The sequence below is a fragment of the Macrobrachium nipponense genome, chromosome 19 (assembly GCF_015104395.2).
Source record: "Macrobrachium nipponense isolate FS-2020 chromosome 19, ASM1510439v2, whole genome shotgun sequence".
NCBI lineage: Eukaryota > Metazoa > Arthropoda > Malacostraca > Decapoda > Palaemonidae > Macrobrachium > Macrobrachium nipponense.
The window spans coordinates 30,919,348-30,931,847 of NC_061088.1; the positions used below are offsets into that span (position 1 = coordinate 30,919,348).

The 12,500-nt window shown below is 36.3% G+C and overlaps 1 long non-coding RNA gene across 2 annotated transcripts in view; it reads left to right on the forward strand.

Annotated features, from left to right (window-relative positions):
* LOC135212820 (uncharacterized) overlaps nt 1-12,500 on the forward strand; it is a 400,363-nt gene that overhangs the window by 313,643 nt on the left and 74,220 nt on the right. The window contains exon 3 of one of the 2 annotated variants that reach the window (XR_010313995.1): nt 232-359. The exons of the other annotated variant lie outside the window; for it this stretch is intronic. This is a non-coding gene — a long non-coding RNA (uncharacterized LOC135212820). The remainder of the gene's footprint in view (nt 1-231; nt 360-12,500) is intronic. 2 annotated transcript variants of the gene reach the window in all.

The window sequence follows — 12,500 nt, forward strand, 5'->3', positions numbered from 1 at the left end:
TTCATCTGCTTCTTTTACTCATCCTCTCTTTCTTTCTGCTCCTTCTTCCTTTGCTTCTATCCTCCCTCATTTCATATTTAGTCCTCCTCCTCCTCTCCTCCTCCTCCACAGCCAGGAATCATGGACGAATTAGTATGTTCCTTTTGTCCTTCACCTCCACCTCTTCCTTCGCCACCATTAACTGCAGGCGAAAAACAGAACGGCATTAACCTATTTTTTCTCCTACCTTAGGTATGTAGGTTGGGGAGGATGGAAGAAGAGAGCAGGAGGAGTAAGAGGAAGAAAGGAAGGAAGGGAGTGAGGGAGGAAGGGAGGGAGGAGGTGGTATGTCATTCTTCTCCATCGATCTCTCTGCACAGGTGAGTCTAAAGGTCATCTAAGACAGTTCCGTGAATTTTCGTCGTTCGTGACTCATTGATTCGGGCAACGGGAGAGAGAGAGAGAGAGAGAGGCTCCAGTGAATCATTCTCTCTCTCTCTCTCTCTCTCTCTCTCTCTCTCTCTCTCTCTCTCTCTCTCTCTTTCTTACTGTCGTACGTTCTCCTGTATCCGATATTGCTTCGTGGAAGCAGAGTTTTTATTACTGTTATGCTGGTTCTTTCATTAGAGTGAAATTCCTTGAGGAGATAGTTCACATGAATGTTTCATTTGACCGTGATTCTCTCCGCGTTCCGGAAGGTCTAACGCCTTATAAATATCGTAATCTGGCTTCACAGAAACGACGATCGTCTATACCTTATATCTAACGTCTATATTTAATTAAAATTTAATGGGCACTTTTGTTTTGATGTCGACGTTATACATCTCGATCAAGAAAAATCTGCCATTTGAGTTACTACGCATTTATCCTAAACAAGGACAGAAGAGAATTGGGGTGTGGTAAAAGCCCCTGCATCGTTAAAAATGATCTTTCTCTGAAACTTTGCCGCTCGGTACCAGCGGTACAATGACCCAGAGCCACAGCATTGTGAGTAAACAAAGTGATGAACGTTCAAGTATTATCGAGTTTTGGGAGTTTGGTCATTTACGAGAGTCTTTCAGGAAGTTCTTGGCATTGCAAAGAAAGCTTCTTAGGGAAGAGATAATTTGTGCATTTACTTTTTAACGTGGCTTAACTATGGTGCACTCTTCCTTGAGATATTCAATATCGCTTCCCCCTTTGCGGGAAACGGTTTCATATTGGGTTCCAGACATACATTCACTTTTTTAATGACTTCGTTATAGGTCTCACAATCATATCGTGAGAGGAAGGGTGCAAAACGCTACAATGAAAAGCCTCAGTAAGGAGCTTCACATTGCAGAGTGGACAGGACCATTTCCCCGAGACATGATGATGCTGGTCGCTCTCATATTCATTCGCCTTGACTGTTTTTCAGCTTTAGTAATGATGATTTCAATGCTTCCTTTGTGAGGTTAGACCCTTTTCCACGTAGGTTATCACTACTCCAGATGCCCAAAATTTGGACACCAACTACTTGAAGCTTTTGACAGTTAATGAAGCGGGGTGTCACCATTGCTCACTTTTAGTCTTTCTTTCGAGTTCAAGAGGTGAATTCTTTTCTTATACTTGGTCACTGACCTCCCGTAGATTTCGTATGAATCAAGCTGGAAACGAGTCGGAAGTGTCCTGGACGTTTTCACTTTGGGTAGCTGATCTGGTGCCAAATGTTCACTGTACCTGTCCTGCAGAAAGTTTGCTCATCACTACGGTGTTAGTCAAAAAAGTGAGAACTAAAGCCACCAGCACTGATGCCTTTGCTTTTATTTTGTCTGATGTCTGTCATCAAAACCATACGATGAATGGCATTCCTTTATTCGTCGTCGTTTATTTTTGGACGTCGAGGCTGGCTGTCATTTTTTGTGGTGTCTACCTCGCTTGAATTTTGCAGCCTGGCTCTTAGTGGTGGAATGCGAATGGGAATCTTCATCAAATGTAGTGACCCGGTCTTTATGGTATTCCTTGGGGAGTACAAAATTTTACACGCACATAATTGATACGCGCGCGAGCGCGCGCACACATATTTTTATATACTTTATTTTTTTACTTATTTGTTGGGTGAAGACTTCGCGTTAATGCTTTCAAAGGACTACACATGCATTGAATTAAAAGCAAGCGGTAGTTTACGTAGTGTTTATATTCAGCCTTCATGTCAAAGAGTTTCAGTCGTTGCTTTCCTTTTGACTTGAGAGCATTTGGAATGACTCCTTTATAAGTTATGATTTCATATATTTCGCTGCTACTATAGGTATTTCGATCGCCATGAAATCGCTCATTATTATTCATTACTATAATACTAGTGTGTCGTATATCTCGATTTTGTATGTATAAAAAAAGTATTCTCGTCAAGTTATATAGATTAAATTTGCTCGGTATTCTCCAACTAGTAGTAGCCATCTTGCTTGGTGAGACGTACCCGCGTGAAGTCACAATAATCAACAGATATCACAAGTTTAACATACGACTAGAATTTGAGAAATATCTAGAAGTGTTCGTGAACTATCGGTGATAAGATTAGTGTGAAAAATAGTAGGATAAAACGTCTTCTAAGTTAGTTTATCAAGTGTAAAACTATAAATCAGAACAAGATGGCAGTAAGTTCCAACTGCGGGAAAAGGTGGCGTAATTTGGCGTGTCTAGCAGATTCGCAATATGATGAGGTAGCAGGAAGGGAACTGGCATTTCTCATCTATGAAATCAGCAACAGTCCTAACCAAAAAGATACAAAAGCATTCATAGATATATTAGAAGGATATAATCCTTCAAACTGGAACAAATCTAATGAAAACATCTGAAAATAATTGAAGAAGTTCCAAATAAAATCCAAGTGGTCAGAGACTCATAAAGAAAATATACATAAACCAACATATTCCGACAAAGAAAATGAATAAGGTGAATCTTGTGAATATCCTAATTGATGCATTAGGAAAAAGAATGCCAAAAGCATGCAAACTGTGTAAGGTTTGGTATAGCATAGTCAATCCACAAAACCTAATCAGAAAATGTGCTGCATGCAACATTCCGACCCATCCACAGTGTGCTGAGGTAATACAAGATTTGAGAAAAGATACAAGAATTTTTGTTCAACATGTCTATCATGGATAGACAATGTTATTAAATCAAGATTGAATGTACACAAATAGTTGAGGATGAAGAAGAAGAGGAAGAGGAAGAAGAAGAAGAAAAAGAAGAAGAGGAAAACGGAAGAGAAGTAAACAAAAATGAAATGACAGAAAAAAATAAGGAAAACAAAGAACAAGATAAAAGTATGGATGCAGAGATACTCATTGATACTACATATGAGGCAATAAAGCAGCATACCTACGAAGAAATAAATTACGATATGACAACAGAAAAGCAAATCCCGAAGAGGCTCTACCCAGATCTATACAATGACGGGAAAGAGGAAAAAATAGACAAGAAAGACAAAATCTGCAACCTTTGAAAAGAGGGAATTGCAGATTTGGAGAAAGATGTTACTACAAACATCCTAAGATATGTCAAAAACTATGAAATATATGGTAAATGTGCATACTTAGATGGATATGGGGATGATTGCAGAGATCTGCATCCAAAAATATGTAAAAACCTAAAAGAAGGAAAAGGATGTAAGTTCGACAAAAAATGCAAATATAATGCAACGCCTGTAGCCATGAATCATAATCAAATAAATAACCAACCAAGTAATAAAATCCAAAATAAGAAAGAAACAAATAAAGAAAGAAATCAAGAATATCAGGTAAAAGAGAAAAGCAAACCACCAATGAGATATGCAGAGGTGTCAGCAAAAAAATTTCAAAGCATCAAGCTCCGAAATTCTACTCAAGAGATAATAACTGTATTTATTATGCAAGAGGATATTGCAGAAACGGAGAAAATTGCAGATTCAGACACAAAATTAATAATTATGATGAAGGAAGATCAAATATTATGGAAAAGTTGGATTTTTTAATGTCAGAATTTCTGGAAATGAAAAAAAAGAACAACATACCAGAACAGGAAAGAGACATGGGAAAAAATCCTTATTACTACCAGTATTAAATGAAGGAGAAAACACGCAAACCATCATAGTGATGAATGCGCAGGGTTTAGTTACGAGTAACTCAAAAAGAAAAATAGAGTACTTAGAAGAACTAACCCAAAATGAAAAGAAAATAGATATAATGAATATAAGTGAAACCTGGTATTCCCAAGAGACTGGGAATGATGATCAAAAAAAAGGGTTCCAAACTTATAGATCAGATAGAAAAAATAGGAATCAAGGGGGAACCGCAATATATGGGAAAGACAAAAAACAAGGAAAAATATATGAGAAATATAGTAACTCAGAATGTGAACTAATAGCGGTAGAATTTGAATCTGAAAAATTGATGAACATAGTAATATATAGACCTCCAATATATAAAGAGTTTGACTTAATAATTGAAAAATTGGATGATATATGTAGAAATCACAAGGACTGGACTATTCTCTATCTGGTGACTTCAACTTTCCTTTCGTAGAATGGAAAGAACGAATAGGAGATTGTGGTTGTACTTATACATATAAAAAAGAGAGTAATAGTAGTGCAGAAGATAAGAGGCAATTTGAAAAGCTATTAGATATGCTACTAGAATACAACATTCAACAAATAAATCACCTGCCAACAAGAAAGGAAAATACTTTAGACCTAGTATTTGTGAACGAGATGAATTATGTTAAAGAAATAATAGTTTATAATGCGAGTATTTCAGACCATAATGTCATAGAATTAACAGTTCATTCCAAAGCAAGTGAAAATAGAGATAAGCAAGAAATGAAAAAGTGGGAAGGATATGGAAAATACAACTTCTACAGTAAAAATATAAAATGGTCAGAAATTAATGAAGAATTAAACAAAGATTGGGATAACATTTTCGTAAGTGATGACATAAGGGTAAATACGGAGATATTATATAAAATATTGGAGATAATAGTGGAAAAATACTATACCGAAGAAGAAAAGTAAACATCATTCATGCATACCAAGAGACAGAAGGATCTTGTTCCAGAAAATCAGAAAATGGAAAAAAGGTCTTGCAAAAGGAAAAAAAATGCAATCATTGGAAAGTTATAGGGAACTAAAAAGTAAGATAGAAAATGCAGAACAAAAGATTATACAATCAAAAGAAAATGAAAAACGGGACTTGGAAGAAAAAACCCTATTAAATATCAAGCAAAACCCCAAACTATTATACTCATATGCGAAGAAGATGAATAAAAGAAGAATAGAAAATAGCCCTCTGAGAATTGAAGGGAGATTAACGAATGAAAAAAAGGAAAATTTGCAACATACTGGCAGAACGATATAAGAGAGAATTCACCCCTAGATAGATAATGAAAGACAATGATATAGAAGTAAGGGTATGAAAAATAGTGAATATTTAGCTGACATAGATATTAATGAAAGCTGATATTGTGCAGGCTATTAATGAAATTAAAAATGGAGCTGCTGCAGGGCCAGATGGAATTCCTGCTATTTTGTTAAAGAAAGTAGTTCATTCTATCGCAAAGCCACTTGCAATATTATTAAGACAAAGTGTAGATACAGGCAAGATATATGATGAGCACAAATTAGCATATATTACCCCTACTTTCAAAAGTGGATCAAGACTAGAGGCAAGTAATTATAGGCCTGTGAGTCTAACATCACATATTATGAAAGTGTATGAAAGGGTAATGAAGAAAAATATTATGAAACATTTAATAAAAAATAATTTGTTTAATAAAGGACAAACATGGTTTCGTACCCGGAAAAAGTACACAAACCCAACTGTTAGTCCAACGTGAAAACATATTCAAAAATATGAAAAGCGGAAATGAAACAGATGTGGTTTATTTAGACTTTGCAAAAGCTTTTGATAAAGTAGACCATAATATATTAGCGAAGAAAATTAGAAAACACAATATCGTGGATAAAGTAGGAAGATGGTTAAAAGAATTTTTACACAACAGAAAACAGATAGTTATTGCAAACGACGAAAGAAATCGGATGAAGCCAAGGTAATATCCGGTGTGCCGCAAGGTACGGTGTTAGCTGCAATACTGTTTGTTATTATGATTGAAGACATAGACAATAATGTTAAGGATTCGGTAGTGAGTAGTTTCGCAGATGACACAAGAATAAGTAGAGAAATTACTTGTGATGAAGATAGGAACGCTCTACAAAGAGACCTTAACAAAGTATATGATTGGGCAGAGGTAAATAGGATGGTATTTAACTCTGATAAATTTGAATAATAAAAATTATGGAGACAGAGAAAGAAAGCTATATGCATATAAGGGACCTAATAATGGAGACCATCACAAATAAGGAAGCAGTTAAAGACCTTGGTGTGATGATGAATAGGAACATGTTATGCAATGATCAAATAGCAACTCTGTTGGCAAAATGTAAAGCAAAAATGGGAATGTTGTTAAAGCACTTCAAAACAAGGGAAAAAGCTGAACCACACATGATTAATGGCTTTATAAAACATATGTTCGTAGTCCACTTGAATATTGCAATATGATATGGTACCCACACTATCAAAAGGATATTGCACAAATAGAGAGTGTACAAAGGTCCTTTACAGCTAGAATAGAAGAAGTTAAGGACCTAGACTACTGGGAAAGACTACAATTCTTAAAATTATATAGTCTAGAAAGGAGAAGAGAACGCTACATGATAATTCAGGCATGGAAACAGATAGAAGGAATAGCAGAAAATATCATGGAACTAAAAATATCAGAATTGAGCAAGCAGAGGTAGATTAATAGTGCCCAAAACTATACCAGGAAAATAAGGAAAGCACACAGGACATTAATCCACTACGCACCAGCATCGATAATGCAGCGTCTATTTCAATGCGTTGCCAGCTCATCTGAGGAATATATCAGGAGTGAGCGTAGATGTGTTTAAGAATAAGCTCGACAAATATCTAAACTGCATCCCAGACCATCCAAGCTGGAAGATGCAAAATATACGGAAGATGTACTAGCAACTCTCTGGTAGACATTAGAGGTGCCTCACACTGAGGGACCTGGGGCAACCCGAACAAGATGTAAGGTCTGTAAGGTAAGGACATGCATAATGGGAATTTCCCAGCTGCTCCCATTTTCTGTTCGTTTTACGTTACGTTTGAAGAAGTGCATTTGTAGAATTTGTTTCAAGAGCAGAGACCAGTGGGAAAAGCAGCCTCATCTTCTCTCTGAGCTCAGGCCTCAAGATGTAGATTAAGTCGGCCCTCACTTATAATAGCGGCCCGTGGAAGTGAATAAGCAGCCACTTTGAACAAAGAAATGAAGTCATTTATCTCTCTTATAGCGCCTCCTGGACTGTAGAAAATATGCCGGGAAGAGAAGTAGGAAGAAAATAAGAGAGAGGGAATTAACCCTTTCCTCCCCAATCCCCACATTATTTTATATCCAATCAATTCTTCCTTTCCTGTTAACCATAGACAGCTAAATGACCTTATTTACACCATGTCAGCGAAAATAGAAGGGGGAAGGAAGGTCAGTAAAAGTCTGACCCTATCACCAAGGAAGCAATTGCTCCTTGGAGTATTTGCAGTGACTTTGTCATGATGAATGTGTATCGGTCCATAAAAAAACTTCAGATAGCTTTTTGAATAATTCTTTATGTTCACTTGGGCATTGGAGTAATAATAAGGGTTCATGTTTAACCGTTTACGAGGATTTCGGAAATAGAGCGTCGACCTTTGAAAGGTGATAAACATTTATTTGCACGATTTAGTTTTCTGTAAAGGAAAACTATTGAGGTGGTTTTTGTCTGTCTGTCTGCCCTCAGATCTTAAAAACTACTGAGGGTAGAGGGTTGCAAATTGGCATGTTGATCATCCACCCTCCAATCATTAAACATACCAAGTAGCAGCCCTCTTGCATCAGTAGTTTTTATTTTATTCAAGGTTAAAGTCGGCCATAATTGTGCGTCTGGCACTGCTATAGGTACCAACAACACAGGCCACCACTAGTCCGTTGCTGAAAGTTCCACTGACCACGGTTGAGAGTTTCATGGGCCGTGGCTGAGAGTTTCATTTAGCTGTACAGAAATTTAGCTTGCGCTGAAGAAACTTCAACACACGTTTTACTTGTTATATATTATTCACGTACTCTGCAAGTCATGAGATGTCAGTTAATTATTCAAAACAAGCCACATTTCATTTTCTTTCGATGTGTCATAAATATTCCCGAACTTCCACGCACGTCAGAGGCTCAGATTCCATTTGGTGTTTTCAGCATTTCAAAAATCAAATACTTCTCTGGATGCCGAGGATGTTTTACAGTTTTAACAGTTTCAGAATTCACGAAATCTAAGAAACTGAAGCTTGTGACATTGTATTTCCGAGCGTTAATCTTTCCAAAACCCCACATAAGCTTCAAGAACGGACTTTATTTCATGGTTGTGAAGTTCACTCTTTTGTTTACCTACGCTTGTGACACTTCTAAACACTTACCTATTGACGAATGTTGCTTTTGTTACCTTTCATTTTTTTTTATCCCGAATAACCTTTTGTTTGCATGTCAAGATCAGATGTGTTTATCGGGACCAAAAGGTCATCATAGGAAGATCCAAGAAAGGTCACCTTTGAGATAACCTTAGGCCTCCAAAGGTGATGATGGTACTTCGGTAAAACATAGAGGCTCTTCTCTTGCTTTAGCAAATCCAAATGTCAGAGGATGTGGGGTCGTGTATTTTAGCTTTGTTAGGTTTTTGTTTCTTGACCTAAGAAATGTACTGAGTACACACGAACACAATATATATATATATATATATATATATATATATATATATATATATATATATATATATATATATATATATATTATATATATATATATATAGACTGGGTACTTCGAAACTAGAGCCCCCCTCTCCACAGAACAAATGGAAAGTTATGAATTTTGCTGCAATAGCCTATCTCCAAGCACATTATCGTATGTTCCTATTAATCTAATTTTCATTTTACATGTCTTGTATTTTCAGACTGAGAGACTGAGTTAGATACAGCCAATGGCTAACAACTCTGAGGAAATAAGATGGATTGACCGAGTTCGGGCCATAACCTTCAGAGAGGCCAGGGATGCAGGCACATCCTTCAATTCACGTTCCTAGATAGCTAAATACATTAAAAGAGATGAATCCTTTGTCAAAAGAAACTGGAACAAAATAAATACATTAAAAGAGATGAATCCTTTGTTAAAAGAAACCGGAACAAAAATCCATAAGACTGTCATCACGATAAGAGTGAGAATCTTGGAAGGCCTGAAATCCTTTCTCAGGAGTCAAAAGACATCATAGCTGATTCAGTGGGTAGACCAAGAAAGTCTTTACGTAAATCGGTGTTTGAACTAGAAACAAAAAGAGGAAAGAAGAGAAGTTATAGTGCTGTTATAGCATGAGTTGAAAAAAATCTGGTATCAAGCCATTTCATGTTATCAACAAGCCCAACATCACTCAGCAACAGAGAGCAGACCGTGCATGGTTTTGTGATTCATTTCTTAAAGATTGGGATGAAGCTGACTTTCTCCATGTTGCCGCATCAGATGAATTCTTCATTTACACAGTCAGGAAGCCAAATAATAAAAATTGCATCATTTGGGCTGCAAAGTTGGATGATATCAGCAATGACATGCACTATCGCCAAGTTGTGAAATTTCCTGAATGTTTAGGAATTTTTCTCTGTTTCACAGCCAAACGGTTAATGTGGATCATCAAAGAAAAAGGACAGTCATGGAATGGCAAATACTTCTGAGAAACTGTGCTTACTGGTGGAGTATTTCCTTTCCTCAAAGGTCCTGAAAATGTGTTATCTGTTGAAGAAGTCACATTTTTGCATGATAAGGCACCATGTTTCAAGGTTCTTTAGACACAGGAGCTGCTTCGAAACAGTGGTATCGATTTCTTCTCGTTAAGTGAATTTCCAGGAAGCTCCCCTGACCCAAACATATGTGAAATCATTGATAGTATCTTAAAGGATCGTGTTGAAGTGCGCACAGTGAGCTATGATGGTATACCAAGCCTCGATGACCTGCGAAGAGGTGACCGAAGTGTTCAGGAAAATGGAGATTGAGTCTCAGCTTTTTTGCGATTTGCTGAAGGAAAATGGAGATTGAGTCTCAGCTTTTTTGCAATTTGCTGAAATCATACCCCTTAAGAATGCAGGCTGTGGTACAGGTAGATGGAGGCCACACAAAATATTAAATACTCAGAAAGAAACTTAAATAAATACCTGTTCTGAATTACTTTTGGTTTTTCCATATCAATTTTAGTTTTTGCTGTATAGGGGGGGGACTATTATATATATGTATGTATGTGTATATATACTATATAATAATGTATATATATATATATATATATATATATATATATATATATATGTGTGTGTGTGTGTGTGTGTGTGTAGAGTCTACTGTTCACTTTTTACCAGTATTATATATATATATATATATATATATATATATATATATATATAATATATACATTTTGGAAACGCTAGTCATCACAAAGCCTAGAACCAAATGAAGATAAATTAAGATATACTGATACCCAGCGAGACTCGATCTCGAGTCGGGTTATTAGCACGAGGCAACGACAATTATTTGACCGCGTAATTATTGTTACCTCGTGAAGATACCCTGACCCAAGATCGAGCCTTGGCTGGGCATCAGCATATCTCCATTTGTTTCGAGGCTTCGTGGTCCCCATCGTTTCCTAAATATGAAGAAATCGAAAAGTTAAAAGACATTGTTGAGATTAATAATATATATATATATATATATATATATATATATATTATATATTATATATATATATATATATATATATATATATATATATATATAAGAAAGCAGTATCTCTTCGGCGGTCTACGATTCGAATCGCCAAGGAAGTTATCGTTAGCTATGTTCAGGATGAACCAAAAGTGGGTGGACAATAGATGATTACATTCATTTTTAGGTTACATATCCAGTTATAAAGTCGCTTTGTGTATTAATTTCTTGAAATGCATTTCTGATGTCATTTTTCAAATCACCACCATTTTGTGGTGTTCGACTATGAAAATTAATTTGTCCTTCAAAAGAAGAAATCCATTGGAGTTCAGACAGCTGAACGTGCTGGCTGGCCAATCAGTTGGTCCTCTTCGACCAATCCATTTCTTGGGAAATGTTTCTTCGAGATAATCACGGACTGCTCTTCAATAATGTGGAGGGGCCATCTTGGAACAACTTGATTCATTACAATTTCGACATACTTATCACCTGTGACTTTTCCATAAAAAAAAAAAAAAAAAAAAAAAACCCCCCCCAAAAAAAAAGGGTCTTTAAACACCAAAGCTCGGAATACCAACCCAAACAGTGACACCAGGCTGGCTTAGTTGTTGCTCTAATGTTAAATGCATGTTTCCACTGTACCAGTAAACGCAATTGTCTGTTAACATGGCCGGATGATTTGAAAGAAGCTTGATCGGACCACACAATGTTATCTAAAATTATTGGATTCTCAATAGTTTAATTCAGCATGATTTCACTAAACTGCAGCCGCCTGTCTGGGTCATCCTCCAATGATCCTTTTATTAGACGATATAGTTTCAGCCCAACAGATTTCGGAATTCGTATGATAGAGGTTTGTGAAATGCTCGATTCTGCTGAGGCTCTCCTCGTGAATTATTTAGGACTGTGACGAAATGCTTCGGCAACAAGTTGCTTGTGATCCACTGTGCAAACTGTTTTGGGTCGACCAGTTTTTGGGGCATTAAGATTTGAGCCAGTGGTATCAAATTTGTCACGAATGCGGCAAATGGTTTGTCTCGTTGGGGCTTCAGCACCAAATGTTTCAACCCATTTTCTTCTAACGGTTTCAGCGTTTTCAGACTTCCAGTATTCTTTCAATACCAATTTCCTCGCATCAGTATTTAAATTATTTGCCATCATGGGCTTCCTGGAAAGAAAAAAAAGTAAAATTTAAATAAATTTAGTTATAGAATTTAATATAAAACAAACACCATCGTTATAATAAGTACCATCGTTATTCCACCTACTGTCCACCTACATATATATATATATATATAATATATATATATATATATATATATATATATAATATATATATATATATATATATTAACTATATATATATATATATATATATTAGATAGATAGATAGAGGGTAATTCCACAAAAAGTAAGTAGAGAGCAGAATCGTCACGGCTGCGTTTATATTACAGGTGTTAAATATTGGGGAAACCCTCGGTGCAGATAACTTCCTTCACTTTAGCCATTTTATACAGCTACACAAATGTTTTAACCCCTGAACTAACAACGCTTTTCACTTCCATCTTCCATCTAGTCTTGTGTGAAGGCCGTTCCCTTTCGCTTGTGTTCGGCACCCAAACTTCACTTTCATTGGAAAAGCTGGTTCAACAGTCCATTCGTAGCATCCGAACTTAGTTTCCGTAGACAGTGGAAACCCTTTCCCATTCTTT